General features: G+C 40.8%; 1 long non-coding RNA gene across 1 annotated transcript in view; it reads left to right on the plus strand.

Annotated features, from left to right (window-relative positions):
* The window catches only part of LOC111866746, a 102,020-nt gene that overhangs the window by 68,731 nt on the left and 10,438 nt on the right, over positions 1-22,851 (plus strand). The window contains exon 2 of the long non-coding RNA XR_002843201.2: positions 4,286-4,442. This is a non-coding gene — a long non-coding RNA (uncharacterized LOC111866746). The remainder of the gene's footprint in view (positions 1-4,285; positions 4,443-22,851) is intronic.

The following is a 22,851-nucleotide window of genomic DNA, read 5'->3' on the forward strand; positions in this document are numbered from 1 at the left end:
CCGAAACGTCGTGTTTTTATTTGTTATCTTAAAAACCAGGACGATGGATAAAGTCCAAAATCCCAACATATCAGTGTGTTATACACCATCGTCAGAATCCTATAGTAACTAATTATTCTATTGTTGCTTATATTCGTTGCTGAGGGAACATGTCTGCCGAGCTCACAGGTGGCAGTGAGGTTGTCAGCCTTACTCGCCGGCCGTCCTTTTCCCCAAGGAATATTCCTGGTACTCATTTCTGTTAGGGGCTGAGTCGATTCCAAGGCCATAGTGCGGCTGGAAAGATTAGGTCAATTGAAAAAGCTAAGGACCTCATCAGAAATAAAACGCGATCTTCCGGCTTGTACCTCAGCTCACTACGCTATGGGTTTCGTAAAATAATGGAATATCTACCAGTAGAATACACACCAGTTGTTCTGAACTACCAGTTATGACGGAGTTAGTTCTAACAGCCTCAGTTATGTTAGCCCATATCCGGTTCCATGTTCGAACTTCTTACGTCTTGGTTACGAAACAACATCAGCGTTCAGAATGAAAGAGAGATGCATTTCCGACTGTTTCATTGTAATGAGAGACACGGGAGTGTTTGGAAATTCTCATCGGGACAAAAACTTGTTTCATTGAAACTTTTGTTGCAAATTCAGTGGCACAGAAAGCATTTTATTAAATCAGAAACCATTGTAGACCGTTTCAGTTTAATAAACCGAATACCCCCAGTTGGGTCGTTGCTAACGTCACGTTGTATGTTATTAAAATTGTTAATGACGTCATTCTCCAAGAAATTCTCTCATTCTAGCCACAGAAGGTACTTAAAACTATCGTATATTTCCCCCCCAGAAAAATAAGACACTAGAGAACAGTGTACCAACTTAGTACGTGGAACTGAAGTGTTTTACACTTCCACATCGCTTTACATTTTTGTTTTAAAGGGGAGTTTTGCCTGGTTACTGAATGCGGTTATTTCATTTAAAAGTATAAATGGGGCGGTATTTACAGTAACAACATCACGGAAACATAATAAAAAAGGCGGCAAAACGGTACAAGCATATTGTTAAACTCATTTCATATGTGGCGGGACTCAATTTCAAACTGAATTCGGAATTAAAATGTTATCACAAAGGGAAGAATGTTATAGGGCAGGCTACTTTTGTCCTTGTCTCTAAGTTACGGATGTGCATCTTCCATTCTTTTGTGCGTTGTTTCATGATATGCATAAAATAAGGGAATGATCTGATAGTCGTTTTTATCTACAAGACTGTCCGTAACTCCGTGTGAAAAACAGGAAAAAAAGGAAAACACAGACTCTATTGTTAAGGAGGCGTGTTGAGTGGTCCGCTGGATAGCAATGGACCTCCTATTGTTGCGCGCTTTGGCTCCGCAGGAATGTGTTCACTGAGTCGTTGCTTAACAATGGGTATTCACGTCACAATATTTTACAGTGTTCCAAATATTTATATATTATGTAGTTCACACAGCGACGTTAAATAAGCAAAAGTGAAAAGAAATGTTTACTGTTAATAGTGTATTGATGTTGCGATTTTTATTATAATTCATGTTATATAATGAAGCTTTCTGTAGCGAGACCATATAGCGACTTAATGTAGTGTTTTTAACTCTTTAATAAACCGTCACAACACAACAAATAATAAAACATCAAAGTCAGCGTTCAGCTGTGGCTTTGCTACATGTTTCAGCCGCTAACGGCCATCATCAGGCAAATACATATCAACAAAAATATACCATTTAACTGCAATCATAAAATGGATATAACACTATTAATGGTACAATTTTAAAAGTGCTTATGTAAAAAATACAAAAGTTCAGATTATATAAAAATTAAAAATTGAAAGTATTATATAACAAGATAAATATTAATCTCGTACCGAGACCAAGAATAGTGGAGCTATACCTCCACTCCATCATATGTCTTCATAGCAAAGGTAAAGATAAAGTTACCTTGCAAGAGGCCGTGGAGGACCATAGGGTTATGAGACGGTGAAGCTCCCACATTTTGTCTAGACAATAGGCTCGCAGCCTTCCAGCCTTACCCGCCGGCCGCCTTTTAACACCCAGAAATATGCCTGGTACTCGTTTCTGTTAGAGGCTGGGTCGAACCAGGGCCATAGTGTGGCTGGAAGGATTAGGTAGACTAAAAAAAAATCACTTCATCGGGACTCTAACCCGCGACTCTCCGGCTTGTAGTATAGTGCCTCAACCAACTACGCTACCCTTCATGGCATAGTGCTTATTAATTAAGTAGAATTAATTAATTAATTAAGTAGAAGTACAAATTTACCTTTACTTGTACCGCTTTATTTACACTGACTCTCAGTAACTGCACGTACCGCACAGAGTTGCCGAGGAAAGATGCTTTTTTGCGAAGCCGTTACTTAGCAATGGTTGCTTCTTTCGCGGTCCTTACCTAACAACGTGACTACATGCCACAATATACACGAGTGGATCATAGTGAAACAAAGCGTCGCTAAGTGTGTTGATAACTGAAATGCAATTCAAACGGGCTTTATGGTAGTAAAATGGAACACAATAATCGCATCAACTTTAGGCCTGATTTCTTGCGCGACTTATACGGTTCAGATCTTTAATATTAGAATGTCTTCACTTCGGACTGCTCTTCCCGTCCGCCAGCTCTGCTCTCTTCTTAGAAGTTAAAGCAGACGAGGTTTGTTCAGTTCGGGAACCAAATTGACTTAGTTTCAACGTTCAGCTAGAGACGTGATGGCTTCAGTGGGGTTGGGGGAAGAAAAGCAGATTGTACTAGGAAATGAGGTAGGATAGTTATGAAATGGTTATGACTATCGTAAGGGATAGGAAACGTTTTTAATATATGCCTTCAATTTGGTAAGAATGGATCTATTCTTTTCATACGTGCACAGGGGACGCCAGTATTTCCCCAATTTAATTCATATTTTCACTTGAATTGACGTTGTCTATGGTTTTATGCTGTAAAATAATACGTAAAACCTTCCCTTGTTCGTCTATTTCCGTGATAATGTATAATTTCTGTTCTTTAGAAGCCACAGCTCGACTGCAAGGACTCCTGTTAGTAAGCGCATGCAAAGAGACGCCTATTGCAATTGCCACATGTATTAGTGACTAAGACGCGGGTTGCGATTGACAATCGATTTCCTGGGTAACTACCAATCGTAACTACAAAGAATTATAACAGTCTAATTTACGTATTACAAAAACAACACATAAAATAAATTCTTCAGCATTTCAATTATAATTTTCGCTTGTAGACTCCTGAACTCTGCTGTTGGATTCTGTCTGTCAGTCCGTTATCTTCGCTACTCTTATAATCTTCTCTTGAACCGTGTAGAAGTCGCAACTGCACTGCACTGCACTGCACTGTACTCCGCACTAGTCTCTCAGTGGATATACATGTTACATTATGAACCTAAGGTTCATAAACATAATCTCGACTTTTTGCAAATTCTTTTTTTTTTGGGGGAAAAATAGAAATGTAAAAAATTGTAACAGACATTCATATAGAGTAGGTGAAGGTCTTTGTTTCTGACCTCTGTCGAACGCCGGAAGTGTCAGTACACTAGGAATAACAGTAATACCCATAATTTTTACGGGGGGAGCGGTTGCAAAATTTTGTGCTTATGTGTGTGTTTCGGGGACGTTTCAAGAGCCTTGAACCCCACTAGGCAGGCCCTCTTTCATAATGTCGGATTAGGTCAAAATATGTGTCACATGTAAACGGAAACAAATAAACAGGCACACACGTTTCTTTCTAGTTACAAGATTTACGAATAGAAACATTATTGTGGTGAGTATCTGTTTGTCGTCTCGAGAGAGACAGAGATAGCTTGATTTCTTTACTCACACTTCCGTTTTTGGGATTTGCGAATGAGAGCCCAATATATCCTTATTAATTAATATATCTTCTTCTTCTTCTTCTTCTTCGACGGATTAGGGCCTACCTTTATGCCCATTCAGAATTAATTCTGAAATTTGAATCTCACATAAACAGTCGGTACGATTCCTTGGATGGGGGATCATCCCGTCGTAAGGCCACTACATACACAGCACAACACAAATACAGAACAAAAATAGTCAAACATCCATGCCTCGAGTGAGGTTCGAAACCATAATCCCAGTGTTCGAGCAGGCGAAGACAGTTCTTGCCTTAGACCGCACGGCCATTGTTATCGGCCGTGGCACCAATTAATATCTCTAAGGTTTTCATTTTAAGAAGCGGACTATATTAAACTGTGTATCCCAGTTCATTAATTAGTTCCTTTGTTAATTGTTACAGGCATCTTCTGAAGGAAGAACAGCGATTAAAATTATGTTAAACTAAGTTATAACTGGAGTCTGCGAATTTATGGATCAGCTGGAAATGAACACATTTGCAATCGTCCTACGACTGAGGCTTGACGGTTGGCTGCGCAAGGCATAAGGTCTCGGAAATGGTAAGTCACGCTAATGATTAATATACTACTGAAGTGTACATAATCACAAAATTATGCATCTATGGAAAGCAGAAGCCTTGTTTTGTTTTCACTGTGACGGGACTGCGGATTACTGACAAAATCTTTGTCGCCCGGTACCAGTCAACCAGCATTCTGGAGGAACATACTGCCTCCATCTTCAGGGTTGAAGTGTAAGCCAAGCAAGAAACCAGCATGAAGCAGGTAGCAAGAAGCTTCCTATTTGGAAGAAAACAGGAGATGGAGTGAATAAACCATATCTTCACATTTACCCTCCTCTTAACATTTATTCTTTGAAACTGGACTCCATAAATAAACAGACATTGCCTTCCACATTTCCATCCTGAAGACAGAGACAGAATAGGCTTCCGAAACGTTGGAAACATTGCCCACGTCTAGATGGTCCAACAACCCGTGAACATGATTGATCTCAGTATATTTATATTATTATTCTTCTTAATGAAACTTTCTTTTCCTGTTAAGTATTGTTCTCAGATGTAAACATGCGATCCTTCAATTTACTATTTTATTTCCCTTGGTACTACAGCCCCAGTGGGCCTAGGCCTACCTCCATGAACTCTCCGTTCACTTCAGTTTTTCTAGATCTTACACATTCGGTAGGACTCCTTGGGCGGGTGATCAGCTCGTCGCAAAGCCTCTACCTGTACACAAACACAGAAAAACGCACACACACAAACTAAACATCCATGCCCTTAGTGGGATTCGAACCCACGATCCCGGTTTCCAAGCGAGCGAAGACAGTACATGCCTTAGACCGTTCGGCTACCGTGACCGGCTAAATTTACTATACTCTGTTATTTTGTAAATAAGGCAGTCAGGGAATAAAAGTGTGAAATGTTCAGGCTAGTCTATTCTGAGTATGACGAGGAGGCTAACATTTTCAGCAATATTCCGTACTCCTGATATAATATAAACAAGCAATTCAGAAAGTTTTAAATGGTTATTACTGGCAGAGATGAATCCCTTGTTAAAACTCCAGTAACTGAAATAGCCCATGTTATGAAATTAATGTACATTTTATAACATTTTTCTTTTTCATGTGGAGTTGAGTTTCACTTTGATTTCGCTCCCCGAGAAAGAAGACACGTATACGCGAGATAATGACTCTGAATTGACATAAAGAAGTAATTTCTTATGATTTACCTGTGGATTGTATGTTGTTCCCCTTTTTAAGAAATCCAAAGAAATATAGTGTTACGTGTATGAGTGAGTACAGATGGGGTATGCATTTGTGAACAGATTTACTGACCGCTTGCAGTTCGTAAACTACAAATAACTATAATTACATGTCTGATCTCCACATTTTTAAAATCACTACACGCCAAGTTTTCCCCAGTCTTCAGTGTCCTCACCCGTCGTTGCTTGCTAACGGATCTTTAACAATGGTGATTCTTCAGCTTCTGTTGTTACGTGATTGCCTGCTAGCTGATACCTCGCAACTGAACTGTCAACTGAACTCATTGTCAAAGTCAAATTCAAAGTCACATTGCGACTGAAAGTCAGTCTGTCGGTAAGTCTTGGTGTCCAGCCCCATCTGGGGCTCATGACCAGATATTTATTACTCTTTTTTTATGGGGCGCCCTCTCTGACAACAGGACGGGCCTGTCTTTTGTATATGCTGCTGGTCCTGGCCAGCGCGGTCTTTATCGGGTCCGAGTCCCTTGGGACTCGCGACCATATTTTACTGTCTCAGATTTGAGACTTCCCTTTTCGTCGCCTCCTACCACTCGCAGGGTCACGGTGGAGGTTTAAACTATTCTAGTTATAACATATCGATACGGACCACTTAGAAAACATAGTTCCTTTATTGTTGCATGCTTATTCATTGTTGCCGGAACGTGTATAACGAGCAGTTAACTAGAAACGGTCGCTGTTTATTTTCCCTATCTCGCTGTCGTTGCATAGAAATGACTCTACGAGCTACAATAATATAGAACGTTAATGACATGAAGGACACTGTTTCTGTCCAACAAGAAATACAAATCTATACTCGGGAATGTCAGCGACGTGGTTAAGCATTGCTGAAATCATAGGTTCCTGGATAACTGCATGGCATTAACTTCTTCATGAAACGACGGATCGCTCCATAGATGTCAGTAGTTTCGTCAGAATTCATCCAGAGGCCGTTATCAATGGCGATATACAGAACTGTTCCTGGTATCACGAGCTTGACCCCGTTCCCCAGGAGACTGCGCACGCATCCAAGCATCGGTTTCGGTGGCTATTTCAGGGGATCTTGAGACAAGAAACAGAGAACAAAATGTGCCTACATTTGCATCTGAAGTGGAAGGTGTATAGGAAGAAATGAACTGAACGCTTGAAGCTGAAGAGTCTCCACTGTTAGAAGCCGTTCTTAGGGAACGGCTGGTGAAAAGATAGGCTGGAAAAAGCCTAGCGGGCGCTGTGGTGATTTGTGAATTGTGGAGATGAGCGGTGGCGCTGTTATTACTTCTAGTTCCGAGTCGTGTGCATAAGTGTTCAATAAATCCATTCAAGAATTTAGATCCCGTCTGTAGTCAAACACCCTTAAACCGTGACAGTATCGTCCTATCACAAAAATGGACATACTTTCAGTCATAGCGAGGTGGATTGGATTAAACTGGATATAGACAGGGTCACATGATGTAGTATACTGTAATGTTCTATTGCAAGCAGGAAAATTAATTGATTGTGTGATTCTAGTCATGTTACGCCGCTCTATCAACTTAGGCCGCTGTTTGATACAGAGTTGAAAGGGACGGGAAAATGTTAGTGTATGGTAAACAGTCAAGGCTTCATTTTCTTTTGCGAGCGAGGAACCAGTGTGAACAGGTGCTGTCAGCACGTTACTTCGAAGTGTCGATGGAGTTCTACCAGACTACACGACGTCATATCCCGGATGATAGTACTCTTTATAATTTCTATTGTTTAAGAACCACGAATAGTTAACTGGAACTGCTCAGAGACTGCGTGATAAATTTTAGTGACCTCAAACCTCAAATTTATGCAAACCAGAAATACTAGTAGTTCTAAACGAGTCATGTCGTGTGTAGCATTGAAATGTTTATGTAAATCCTACCTTACTATTTATAGGAAAGCGTAAATTTACCGAAACCTTGTACAGCTTTTTAATTTGCTTCAAGAATGATTCGCGTCAAAGATTAACGCTCTTAAAATCAGAGAAAAATAAGGGAACCGTAATTATCATGTAAACCAAATGACGAATGTTTTGTGTAAGAACATTGTTGCGGCAAGGAGACCCTGTAATTGAAAGTTGCGCTTGGCTTCAGTTCCGTGTACAGAGAGGGGAAAGGGGAACACGGTTGCGAAATTACAGGCCGAACTCACTGCAGTGGAAATGTTTCTATATTTCACTGCACGCGATCACACTGGAGGGTATAAACATAGGATTGCTAACATTCTCAGAATCACGCAGTTCGATTGTTTATTACTGACTTCCTGGGGGGGTGGGAATAAATATGTAACTACTTAACCCGTTCCTGCCCCCTCTCCAATACCTTAACATGGCGGAGAGGCTTGCGTGCTCTGATAACATGGAATACTACGCTAGCGGGAGTGTAAGCTCCTGGTAGAGTCAACCAAGCTACAGATGTCTGAATGTGAGCTACAAGAAAGTTATCCCACCGCGCTCCAACTTGGGGGGTTGTGCGTGGGGCTATAATATTCATATTAGTAAGTAATAGATGTTAAGATACATAACGAAGGATGGCGGATGAGTTGTATCTTGTAGATCCTGAGGTCCTCACAGCGGTGATCGTGAAGAGTCCTTATATTCTGGGATATAAATCTGCGTAGTCCTTTGAAAGTCAGCTGACGTTTCGGAGGCGACACGTTACGCCTAAATGTCTGTTGATTTTCAGTGGACTACACAGAGCTATATCGCAGAAAATACAGAAATGCAAGTTCCATCTTGCTACTTGGAATAGAGTGAAATGGCTGGAAGATTTATGGAAGGTTTACGAGAGCCGGAGGTGAAATTCATGCAAAAGGAAAATAATACAGAAGAATGGACATCTGTCGTAAGGCCACGGAGTGTCTTAGAGGCCCGGAGGACGAAGGACTTTAGTTTTAAATATGAGTATTTTCGTATCAGTTAACTGGCAGCATCAGACGAAATGACTAACACTATTTCGAAGATGGAATAAGCTAAAATTAACTTCAGGGAACCGTGTCCTTACTATGAAACCGCCAGTTCTGCTGTTACTCAAGAATTTAACAAAATTTTATGGAAACCGATGGTTCATTACCGTGTTCACAAGAGTCCTCCACTGGTCTTCCATAAGGTATGCTTATGGTCAATTATTCTTTCGTTTGTTTCGCTATTCTTTCCTCCTTTCCTTCATTTCATCCATTGTTTCATTCGAACTTGGGTAATTACAAGTTCTAGAACAGGGACAGTTTACCGTGGATTTATATCACAAGCAAGGAAAATGGTTGTTTTGTGAAAAAGACTCGAGATTCTCACAACGGTGACTATGAAGAGAAAAATCTTTTCTGTTGTTACGCCGTGTAGTTTTAAGAGATCCAAAAGGTTCGAAGGAACAAATCCTATCTTCAGGGTCGAAGGGTAAGAGAGGAAGAAACCAGTAAGAGGAAGCTGAATTCCGCCTGATTCTTTGCTTGGTATATTCTTTGACCCTAAAGGTGGAGGTAATTTTTTCTCCGAAACGTTGGTGGATTTCTACACAGCGTAACATCCCAGAAAACATTAATCTTGAAAGACACTGCTGTGAGACCCTTAAATTCAACATACATATTGCTAATTTATAACTTGTTAATATTATTTTCGACGTTGGTCTGTGGTTTAATAGAACTACCAAGTTTGGTTGAGAATTGTCCATTACGCAACTAGCGAAGTTCAGTGTGGAGTAGGAGCGAGGAATGTACGTATGAAAGGGGACGAAAAAGGGATACTCAAGCTGTAGTAAAAGTAATTGGTAACGCACCGGCTGTCTGTCCTCTTCGCTTTATCGGTACTTTGTAGCGTCTCATTCCTCACCTCTTTGCCTTGTCTTCATTTAGGGGACATTGGAGAAAATTACGGCCATAAAAAAGAGAAAGAAAGGAAACGGTGGGTTCTGTTTTTTATTCCCCTTCCTTCATTTCTCCTCATGTCTCATTTTTTTACCTCAAGTTTTGTGGTCATCTTTCATCTTGGCGCAGGTTGTACGAAAAAGTGTTCTCTCGGGATAAATAATTCTGGTTTCCTCCTTACTACAGTCACGTTGGAGGAACAGGAGAACATTTGGAGGGGTAATGTGTTGAGCTGGACTGAAGCTTCACGACTTATCGATTTCCTTTGTTTTTGACATACACGTATACATAAAGCAATTTCCGGGAATCCAACCGTTTCACTTTATTATTTAATGGTTGGCAGAACAGTTGGCTGAGTGACATTTGCTGGTCGTGTACAGCTGAGATACAGATGAGTCATTTATAGAAATCTGTTAGTCCTCACTCTCTGTAAGTCGCTGCAGATCTCATACCTCAATATGTATTACAGCTGGCCTACCACAAGACTTCTCCTAAGACAGTGGTTTTCAAAATTCATAAATGGGGCCCCATCTGATTACAAAATATTTAACTTCGCCTCCCAACTTCCTAAATGTATGTGTGTATAAAGAAGAGCCCTTTTGGATTTCATTTACGAAAATCAACATTTTAAATTTCTACAACTTCTTTATTAACCGTCGCAACACAACAAATATCAAGGTCAGTGCCTAGCAACGGCTCTACTCATTCATGCATCCTGTTGTGTTACAATATTAACCGTCACAACACAACAAATATCAAGGGCACTGACCTTCATATTTGTTGTGTTGTGACGGTTAATAAAGAAGTTGTATATTGTAACACAACAGGATGCATGAAATGAAAATTTTAAATTTATATATATATATCCTGTTGCTCTCGCTTGAAGCAGAGGGCGTCCGTGAAACGCTTTGTTCATCTCAGTTTCTCATACTTAGACAGTCGATAGGACTCCTTGGACGGGGGATCAGCTCGACGCCACGCCGCTAACTACACAGAGCAACACAAACGCAGACAGACACATGACTTGAGTTGGATTCGAACCCACGATTCCAGTGTTCGAGCTGGCGAAGACGGTTCATGCCTTAGACCGTGCGGCTACTGTGAACGGCTTAGGTTTGTATCAAATAATAATGTTTATGTAGCCAATATATCAATACGCGCTGCATTACAAACATGCTTTGGAAGAGAGAATCCAAGACTAGAGATTCAAGTGACATAAAAACATAATAAAAACTAATTCTTCAAGGCTGACCAAAATTTATGATTTACCACCTAGATGGAAGAAGAAATGCTGGACGACCGAGAAGGCGATGGGATGATAGTCTTTGAGACGGAAGAGGCTAATAAAAACGTCTATTAAAGAAGATGTGTTTTTTTATTGCTAGTGGGGTGGGATTAAGTCCCTTGTACTGTGGCCATTTCTGGCCTATTATACCAGCCCCAGATAGGTGAAGGTGATTGTGGAGGAATTGGTGGAATGAAGATTGGCAGGGGAAACCTAAGTACTAGGAGAAAACCTGCCCCAGGCCACTTTGCCCACCATAAATCCCACTTGACTAGACTCGGGATCGAACCCGGGCCGCCGCGATGGGGAGCCAGCGACTAACCGCTTGAGCTATGGCGCGGCCCAAGATGATGAGTAATATTTATAGAGATTTTAAAAATGCAGGAAATTACACAAACGATCTCTGTGACACTTTACTCACTTCCTTACTCATGGAGCTGAGCCCTTCTGGAGGAGCCGCCATTTCTGCAGCTACTCAAGAATTTCCCAGCATTTTATGAAATCCGAATGTTCATTACCGTGTTCACAAGAACACTCTACTGGTCCCTATCCTGAGCCAGATCAATCCAATCCATACCATCCCGCCATATCTCTCTAAGATCCATTTTAATATTGTCCACCCACCTTCGCCTTGGTCTTCCCAGTGGTCTCTTTCCTTCTGATTTTCCTACCAATATCATATATGCATTCCTCTTCTCACCCATTCGTGCTACATGCCCTGCCCACCTCATCCTCCTTGACTGGACTTGTGACACTATAAATTATAATTATTCAGTTTCACTGATAAGTTCCCCAGAATATCCCACACCCCCGTGATAAAATATTGGTTCACAAAAAGAATCGCATTTTGGACACCACTGTATTTGGGATCTCCAATGACAGTACTTCCTCGCAGAAAGTGTAAAGCAGTTCTGTTTTCAGCCAGTTTGTATGTAATGACGTCGCGGGTTATTCTTTGAATCTCGTTGTATATTGATTCTTTTCTTAATAATGCTGGGAGTCATACTAACCAGATTAATCCCTGGCAAGTTCTCCAGACTTACACATTCATTCGGTTATGACGACTTTCAGCATTATTCTAGGACTGCCTAATCTTTGTCATAAATTGTTCTGTTTTCCCAGATTCATTTACATTCATAATTTTGCCTTTTGAACAACAGTGTCTAATTAATTAAACGGAATTTTAATTAAATTTGTCGGATTCAAGGCAAGAGTGGATACACGGTAAGGAATGCATCTTGCAATTTGGAACTTGTTTTGAATTTGTTGAAGTCACAAAAATAATAAAGAAATTCGGAAATATATTTGAATTTAGGTACCAACAAGTTCCCTTTTAGAGTTACATAATATTTAAGGCCTTTATGCCTCTAAATACACTTTATCTCATTCAAATTATTGCTTCGTTCATGTTGTATTCACACGAATGTAACTCAATCCCTATCACTCTGTCATAGTTCACTTCCTGATGAATACTTGTTCGTTGTTTCGTGTCACGATTCAATTCACAAAAATTAGGAAATAAATGAGTTTGAGAATCATTGAGCCCGGAATATAACAAAACAATTTCCCTATGCGAATTTTCACTAATGTATATATCGTAATGAAATTACACGTTTTCTCCTCCTTCCACTTGCGATATTAATCAACGTGAATAATAAGTATAAGTTCCTGGAAGAACTTAGTTGTATTTTCCTTCAAGTGTTTCAATTCACGTGATAAAACAAGCAAGAAACAATATTAATTGAGTATATAATTTAGTTTACACTTCTGTACTTATTTTCCAATAGCATAGAGTCCGATCGCATTAAAACTCTCAGACATAACCACAAATTTTAACACCGTTTCTGTAATTATGTTATCGCATGAAAATAGTTTGTACTTAATTTATATGTAACTTTACGGTGTACTGAAACAAGAACTTCCTAGAGTGGATTACTTGAATGACCACCAGACTGGAATAAATTGTAACGTGGATGGCCAGGGCGTTGCTAGGTAACTGACCCTTAAACACTTCTCGACGCGTTACACGCTAACAACAGTGGAAGAGCAAGTTTGTGCAGTCCGCTTCTAGGCAGCGGCACAATAAATATACTTCCGCGCAGGAACATTGACGTCACACTTCAACAGTAATAGCTATCATGTCGCTGGCTTTCTATGGAGTCGTGCCGCGACCGTTTCTATGCAATCGTTCGGTTAACACTTTCCAACAATTTAGACTGTTTTCTGTGCGTGGTCGGTGCGGAGGCTATATAACGAGAATAACACCAGCAGTTCTGTTTAGAGTGTGTTTCATAGAATTTGAGAGTGTTTGAGTGTTTCAGTAACAGTAAGAATGAGAGCAGCGGGAAGTTCTTAAAAGACTTATGAAGATTTAAGTTGCGAGTTGAAGACTTCGTTTATGTATAATACAGGGAATATGTGATCCAGTGTGACTGTTACCCGGAGAGGACTAGTGTATGCACGCAACAGTGAATTGTGAGGTCATGTAAATCAGCGATAGCGCTGTAATTTGAGTGTAATTAAAAGCATGTGTAGCCAAGATGCTAATAAATCCAATCATACGAACTAGAACCCGTCATTCGTCACGCGTACCACCTTACACTTGTCAATATGCAGACATATGAATATCGTAGAGTCGCCATTTTGTAATTTTCTACTCTTCAGAATATATTAACCAAAGTTATTATTTTTTTGTGATTATTAAAATATATAATCAGAATCACATCTGAAGCTAGTGCCAAAATAATTTCTCAGATACGCGCTCCGGCCATGTTACGGTTTTATGTGGCTGGCAATTAAGACTCACATAGGTGTGGCTTTAACGGTATGTAATTAGTGACACTACACGTCGCTGTTTCATAACAATATGACAATTGATTGAAAAAATCGTTGAGTGGAGGCAGTCAGAGGGACGAACACATGGACATGATGATACAATAAGCAAACAGAACTGAGAGGCATGAACTGAATATTAAACTTCATCTGAGGCACTTCCATCATCCGCTTATTGTGATATGAGAAACGGCGTGAGATGGAAAGCTCTGGCGAGTGCTGGAAATAGTCAGGAGCATTTCTTCATGCGAAGAACAGACCTCGGCTTGTATTTCATTTAATGAAACGAACGTGGCCACACACCGCTTTAAATAATTCATTAGCCTCTCGGAAGAATTCATTACGCATTCATAAGAAAAATACAGCTCAGCTAAAAGAGCACAGGAGTCTGGATTTTAGCCAATATCTGCTAACCTATTTACATAGTAGAGATGAACCTGATTAACTACATGAAACTGAATATTTGTCTTTGTAGACATAGGATTTCATGTTCTAGAACTAGGTTGAAATATTCTGAGTATTTTTGACTTGAATTAGGAACATTCATTTACGGATCGACTTAACCGTCCCAGTTTCACGGTGATCACATAAAACATCAGGTCAGCCCGCTAGAGGAAAAGAGAATGGAATAATATTAGGTAGAAAATGAATTAAATAAAATAGGAAAGGGATAATGAAAGGTAGGAGGTGGAACAAAAAGGGAAAGACTCAAGGACTGCAAGGAGAAAAGTAAATGAGTGATAAGATAAGAAAGACAAAGTGCACGGACGTACACAGACAATCATGCCTCGAGTGGGATTCGAACCCACGATCCCAGCTTTCGAGCGAACGAAAACTAGTTCACGCTTTACGCCGTTCTGCCACTGTGATCGACATATTGTCATACTACTCTATATAAATTAAACGAAAGGAAATAGATCTTTTGTTTATATCTCTTTTATTTACTTATATATATATATATAAACCAGCACATTGTCCGTATTTGTAGACCTCTCTGTTGTCAACATGTTCAACGAATTTGGGTGAGTCGACTGACTGAACTAAGGGTATAGGGTGGGCATGAGTTAAGGCACAGTTCTAGTTAGAGTATATACTCTCCATTTCTCCCATAAGTCGACTGCAACCACTGCCCCGCTAGTTACTGCCATATTTCTCACTTCACGCGTAAAATAGAAGTGAAATCTAAACAGCCCGTAGTTGGGTGTCTTTCTCTTGATAAACTTTGTCACAGGCTGTACGCCTGTCTTCAATAAATGAACGTCGATGAAAGAGAAGTACGGAAAACCCCCAATAAACCGAATTACATATGCGCTAATTCAGGAGTACACTTTCTCACTCTTATATTAGGTCGGAAAGTGGAACACGCACACGATGATTAACTAACTAATCAACCGACTCCATTGAACTGAGTTTTCCAGAAACCGCCTGTTACTCGGCTACTCAAGAATTCCTCCAACATCTTTTGGAACCCGAAAGTTCATTACCGTTATCACAAGAGCCCACCGCTGGTTCCTATCCTGAGCCACAAGAATCCAGTTCAAACAACCCAATTCTTTTTCACTAAAATCCTGTCACGTGATTTAGTGACTATAGACGGAGTTTAGATTGATAATCGGATTTACTGAACCCTTACAGATCCGTGACTATAAGTAATTATAACCGTTTCACTAACTCACACACTTTACAGTTCACTAGAGCACACACTTAAAGTCTTCTGTGCCTCTTGCGTTTCCCAAACTCTTCCCGTGTCCAAACTACCAGCTACTCAAAGCAATAGCTTACAACGACTGAATCTCAACGGTTCTTTGACTAGCTCGCTGACCAACCAACTCACTCCACTCCATTAACTGACTGCCTCACTCCTCACTAACTGTCACACTTATAACAGCTCGGCACGGACCTCACAGAAAACACCGTTCATCCCTTGCTGTTTACGGACCGTTGCCTAGTAACTGTGTGTAGCTGTTTGTTTCGTAGTCGTTGCCTAGCAGCGGGTTTGCATGTCGCACTATATTTCCATATTATCCTCCCCACTTACGTCTTGGTCTCCCTGCTTGTCTCTTACATTCTGGTTTTCCAACCCAAATGTGCGCGCATTCCTCTTCGCCCCATGCGTGCTACATGCCCTATCCATTTCATCCTCCGTGTGAAATGTCACGATAATGGTTACAATTTGTGATATACCTGTATATACGCGTATATATTTTTTTTAGAAAGACTGCTTTGTTGCCTCCACAAGCGGGTTCCATTTGCGAAGTACAGTCTCTTGATGGACGGGGGAGTATGATGCTGACCCCCATGCGGGAGAAGCCCGGCAGGCACACCAGCTGTACTGGTGGAGTTCTTCTATGGCATTATATTAACATCCTCCTGGATATTTTCGGATAAGACCATGATGTCTTTCTTTGGAATCCTTTCCAATTAATCATTCCCTTGTCATTCTACTATTCGACAATACTGACATCATCAGATAAGAAGCAGCAAAGAATATACGATTGTTCATCTAACCTATATATATTGTGACATGTTGACCCCTACCTCCCCAGCGGTGACGTAACGCTCGCGTAATAGGCGAGTTCCCGCCCCGCCACTCCCCTCCGCGGTGACGTCACCGAGGGATATCGCGGTCGCTAGGCAACGCGAGTCAACAGCGGCGACGTTACGATAGTAACAGCGGTTACCTCCGCTAGCGTTACATAGCAACACAGCGCCAGGCAAAAAGGGTGCCTATTACGTGGCCGTTTTCCCGTATTGTCCGATCGGGGCTACATAGGGAGCAGCGAAGGCTATTCACAGTGAGTTGTACAGTGACAGCCACCGAGTTGTACGGAGTCAGTCAGCGAGTCCTGGAGCTACCGCCGAGTTAGCCAGCAACTAGTCAGTTGTATTGTGGCATTTTTCAGTGTACTAATTGTGATACTGCAGATAGCAGTAATCGTAAATCTGTAATTTGGGTGATTGTAAGTGCGAATGTGAAATAAAATTCGCTATATCGAATACGTCGAGAATTTATTTGTCGCGTCATACGCCCGATACGCGACAATATTGTGACATGACGTCCGAAAGCTTAAACCTGCCCATCTGCTGGGCGGTGCTTCGCGGATCACTTTCCCGTCGTAACACGAAACGCACCACTACTCTGGGATTTGATGGAACTATTTAAGGCATATCCTGGTAACGACTTCTAAACAGACTGTTACCACTGATATGAAAAACAGAATTCTTCAAGGAGGTGATTCCTATTCCAGCCGTCTGTCAGGGATAAAAGGAGGCCAGTTGAGAAACCGTCAGTTAGCGCTGGTAAGGACTAGCAGCACATACAAAAGATAGATCCGTCCTCTCGTCAGAGAGGGCGCCCTACATCAACAAACCCGTAACTGCCTGACAGTAATAAAGATCTGGTCGCAAGCCCCAGGTGGGTGCTTCATGCCAAGACAGACTGGCCGACTGACCGTCGGTCGTAAAATGAGACTCAGACTCAGACTCAGGCTAAGGCTCAGCCGTCAGTTAGAAGTGAATTCATAAGGAGGTGACTCAGCAGTGAATCGGCTTGCTTTTGAGACCTAAGCAGAGCTACACGGAGAGGATTTGGTATCCAGAAGGAGTTCCATGCGCGAACTGTTATAACCGAGTGTGGCTGTGGCAGCGATGTCAAACAAATCCAGTCATAAAATGTAAACTCCAAAACTATCGGTCGCGTTACCCTGGATACACGTGACAGTATCTGCTTTCCAAATCTGCAGGCTGCCTCCTGCGGTCTAAGAGTGAGAGCTCACATACTTCTTTTCATCCTGAGAATATCAGCGAAAATTATATTACTTTGTTATTTATTAAATTTGCATGGTTACTTTTAAATTCAGAGTGCAGATAGCAGAAGTTCCTTATCTTCAGATGTTAAGAGATAACAGAAACGGGTTATTTCCTTCGATAATTACACATCAACATTTTTGCAAGGAAGAAGGGCCGATTGCAAAGCGACGTATGGCGTTTGTAACACTGGAAATGTTAAAAATAAACAAAAGTTTATCGCATCCTTGAAGTAATATAAACCTTTAAAACACCACAATGTAGACCAAGGTAAGCCTTCTTTATTCGTTTGGGTGGACACTTTATATATTCCTCCGAAACGACGGTTTTCTTTTACCGGACTACAAAATGTCAATTGTCATAAAATAGAATTCTTAATATCAACCGCTCTGGGAAATTAAATTCTACGAATGAGAGAAGAATTGGAAATATTGAGATTGGAGTTGTCGTGGCCTACCTGTAGTTTTGCCCCCCAGCATTTGCTGTAAGAACTGAAGGAAACGTAAACAGGATATCGGTGTTTTAGCCGAAGCTCGAACCGAGCACCTCCCGGATAAATATTTAGAACGTCACCGCTAGAAGAAACTGCTTTTTGCATCGTAACGGTATATATATTTTTTTTTTCAGAAAACGGGCTCTCCACAAAACTGGTTTCTTCAAATTGAATTGAAAATGTTATAGGGTTACTTACAGTTTGACATTTTTTCAATTTTCTGAACATTTCCGCATAGAATTTTTCGCGTGAGTCTTGTGCAGGTCACTGAGTTCGTGTATCGGTCATTGTGTCCTCTCGCTATCTAAAGATAAAAGAGTTTCTTACGATATCACATATATACCACATATACAAGAGCTGCTGGCTACGTACAGTGCTAATGTCAAGCCAAAATTAAATTGAGAATAATTTCTTGGGCACTCTTTTGGCAAGCAAAGAAAAAAGGGAACTAAACTCAACATACACCGGTCACGGTAGCCGAGCGGTCTAAGGCATGTACTGTCTTCGCTCGCTTGGAAACCGGGATCGTGGGTTCGAATCCCACTCAGGGCTTGGATGTTTAGTGTTTGTGTGCGCTTTTTCTGTGTTTGTGTACAGGTAGAGGCCTTGCGACGAGCTGATCACCCGCCCAAGGAGTCCTACCGAATGTGTAAGATCTAGAAAAACCGAAGTGAAGGGAGAAGTTCATGGAGGTAGGCATAGGCCCACTGAGGCTGTAGTGCCAAGGAAAAAAATAAAAAACTCAACACACAGCTCAGACTAATGGCTGCAGCAGTAAAGGCCAATAATCAGCGACGTGTCATTGTTTTCATGGCGCTATATTTTTCCCTCGCACGCACATGCCAGGCCATGTTTCATGGTGATTTGTGATTTATGATCTGGCCTACCTAACGATTGGCAGTTTCAATTTCTGTTAAATTTATCACTGAAAGTTCTCTTTGATATTACACATAGGTTTTAAACCAATTTCCATTCCCACAATAGAAGATTTTACGAAAGTTATTTTTCAGTCGGCATGTTGAACTTAAGAATATTTTTTATTCTTTATTCAGGGTATGTTTTCAGTTTCAATGTTTCAGCAACAGGCTTTCGTAACCAAGTATGGATATAATATTGCTTCGTGAGAGTGCATGTAGATCGATAGAGACGTAATTAATGACGTCGTTTTATCAAATTCTGTGCCCGGAATTTCGAGTGACGAAATACGAACACGAATTACGACAAGGAGTTTTCATTTCTATGTATGAATTTCAGAATGACACAAGGTGAGATGGCTGTCAGATGAAAACAGAATCTAGAACAGAAACATATCGACGTCTATCGATTATTTGTTAATATCTTGCAACGGTAGCAAAAAATTAAAATTTGATTCAGGAGGAAATTAAGAGGAGACTGAATTCGGGTAATGCTTTCTATCATTCACTCGAGTAAGCTTGGTTTCTCGTCTGCTGTCTAAAAACGTAAAAATTAGAATAAAGAAAACTATAGTTTTGCTTTTGTTTTATATGGGTGTGAAACTTGGCCTCTGGCATTAAGGGAGGAACACAGACTGAGGGTGTTTGAAAACAGGGTGTTGAGGAGAATATTTGGGCCGAAGAGAGATGAAGTGACAGGAAGTTGAAGAAAACTGCATAATGAGGAGCTTCATAACTTGTACTCTTCTCCAAATATAATTAGAATGATAAAGTCAAGGAGGATGAGGTTGGCAGGGCATGTAGCACGAATGGGTGAGACGATGAATGCATATAGGATATTGGTGGGAAAGCCAGAAGGAAAGAGACCACAAGGAAGAACAAGGCGTAGGTTGGTGGACAATATTAAAATAGATCTTAGAGAGATAGGATGGGATGGTATGGACTGGATTGATCTGATCTGGCTCAGGATAGGGATCAGTGGAGGGCTCTTGTGAACACGGTAATGAACCTTCTGGTTCCATAAAATGCTGGAAAGTTCTTGAGTAGCTGCACCACTGGCGGCTTCTCCAGAAGTGCTGAGCTCCCTGAGGTTGGTTAGTTAGTTCACTATGTGTTTCATTATTCATTTATATTTTAGTCTGTTTCCTTCTTCCATCTACTTTTTCTGTTTCTTCCTTTGTTCCTTGCTCTCCTCTGTTTATTTGCGTTTTGGCTTCTTTATAACTTTTGTTTTATTTACTTTTTTGTGCAAGTTTTGTGGTTACCACTGAGGTGACTGTTAACATTGCCACTCACTCATGGAGCAGAGCCCTTCTTGAAAAGCTGCAAATTCTGCAGTTACTCAAGAACTTCCCAGCATTATCTGGAACACGAAGGTTCATTACCGTGTTCACAAAAGTCCTCCACTGGTCCCTTTCCTGAGCCAGATCAATCCAGCCCATCCATTTTAATGTTGTCCACACTCTTACGCCTTGGTCTTCCCAGATGTCTCCTTCCAACTGGCTTTCCCATAAATATCCTATATGAATTCATCTTCTCCTCCATTCGTGCTACATGCCCTGCCCATCTCATCCTCGTCTTGATCTTTCTAATTATACTTGGAGAAGAGTACAAGTTATGAAGTTCCTCATTATGTAGTTTTTCCGACCTCCTGTCACTTCATCTCTCTTCGGTCCAAATATTATCCTCAACACCCTCAGTCTATGTTCCTCCCTTAATGTCAGAGACCAAGTTTCACACCCAAAGAGAACCACAGGCATAATTATAGTTTTGTATATTCTAATTTTTTTGTTTTTGGACAACAGACGAGAAGACAAAAGGTTCTGGACTGAACGGTAGCAAGCATTACCCGAGTTCAATCTCCTCTTAATTTCCTCCTCAATCAGGTTTCGATCTGTTGTCATCGTTCCCAAATATCTGAACTGTGCCACATTATCAAAACATCTGTTTTATATCGTTATGTCATGACTTTGCCATGCATTTTGGTGACGAGACAGCAACATATACTTAGTTTTCTCTGTGTTTACTTCTAGATCAACCTCCTTACTATCAGAAGTGGCCACAGTACAAGAGACTTAGTCCCACCCCACTAGCAATAAAAAAAAACTCCTTACTAGCGTCAATTTATCTATATTGTAACCCAGTAGATTCACATCATCATCACAGACCAGCAGCTCATGTGTCTCATTTAGTTTCAGTCCCATCTGGTTCTCCCGGACCTTCATAACGAAATATTCTAAAGCGAAGTTGAAAAGCAGTGCCGATAAAGCATCTCCTTGTTTTAGGCCATTCTGGATATGAAATATATCAGACAAATATATACCTATACGGACTTTACTGTACGTTTCCTTTAAACAAAATTTAATCAGCCTATCTAGTTTCATGGATATCCAAACTCTATCAGAATATTGTACAGTATTTCCCTCCTAACTGAATCATAGGCATTCTTGGTGTCTATGAATAGCTGATGTACTGTCTCATCATACTCCCACTTTTTCTCCAATAACTGACGAATGCAAGAGATCTGTTCTGTAGTTGATCTGTTACGTCGAAACCCACACTGATGATCCCCAATAATTTCATCTGTGCATGGTCTTAGCCTTGAGAGAAAAATATGGGATAAAGTTATGTATGAAGTTGATAGCAGGGATATTTCCGGATATTTACTACAGCCAATTATATCACACTTCTTGTGATTTCGTATAATAATAGATTAATTCCTCTGATTAGACATTGTGGGATTACGATTTGTTTCAGCGTGAAGTTTTGTAGGCCGACGTTTCGGAGGAGAATGCTGCCTCTTTTCAACGGTTGAACATGGAGATATTCGCCTAAAAGACTGAACGATGTCACAATGCTAAACCGACCAGAATATTATACGTATTTCTTTGCTTGTCTCTTCCGTCCCTCTCATGTTTAGTGTCTCCCTTTCGTCCTCCTAGTTTGCGGACAGCTGCCCTGCCTGGCCGCATCGCGTTGGATGACCCAAGGTGCCTGTGTAACAGTCCGTGTAAATTGGGAGCCCTCGCCATGCTGAATATGTAAAGTGGCACCGGCTGCCCAGGAGGAAAAGGAGAGGCCATCAGAATCATAACTTCTTTATGGAGTTACAGCTCGTAGACCCATTACTGACATTTGTATTCTGCTCGTTGCAATCTTTCTGCTACTCCGAAAATTACGCGATAAATATATATAACTCGTATATGGCAGTTTTGCCAGATATGGTGTTAGATAGATCTTAAATATTTTGTTAAACGTTTCCAGTCCACGAGTTGAGAAATACTGGCATGAAACCGACGTTAACTGGCCTGCATAATATGTTTCATATGTGACGTAATAAATACAACTTTTCTCTCTAATTTTCCATGGAAATAATATATAATATTAGAAGTTGTCACGTATTTGGGTTGGGTGATTGGATTTATTGCTCTCAAATTGTAACTACAAGTAATACAGCACTATGGCTGATCTACAAGCTTCATTAATCACTAGGACACGCTATGTCTTCCCAATCTTCACTAGTCGTATCCTGGCAACCGGTTCTCACGGTCTCTTCGCTTGCGGATTCTTATATTTTTCCTTCTACCCTGAAGATGGAGGCGATACGTTCCTCCGAAACGTCGGTTAACACCACGTATACACGGTGCCAAATCCCAGAAGACTGCTTTCTTCATAGTCACCGCCGTGAAAGCCTCAAATCTTACAAGAGCTTTTCTTTTAACGTGGAAATGTCCACTCCGTTTACTCCTGGGCTTTATTCTAGCCCGCTGAACACCAAAGTGTGTGTGTGTGTGTGTGTGTGTGTGTGTGTGTCTGCATGCGGCTTACAGAACACGGTTAAACTTACAGAAAATCAGACATTATTCCAACAAGTCAACATATTTTGAGTTGGACTTCCTCGTTTCAACTCCCTCGCTGGTTCCTATCTCGAAAGACTGCATAAATCCATAAGCATGCAGTAGTTTTAAGTACAGTACACAAGGGGAATAATTTTCATCTATAATG

Source organism: Cryptotermes secundus, unplaced genomic scaffold (genome assembly GCF_002891405.2).
Source record: "Cryptotermes secundus unplaced genomic scaffold, Csec_1.0 scaffold213, whole genome shotgun sequence".
Lineage (NCBI taxonomy): Eukaryota > Metazoa > Arthropoda > Insecta > Blattodea > Kalotermitidae > Cryptotermes > Cryptotermes secundus.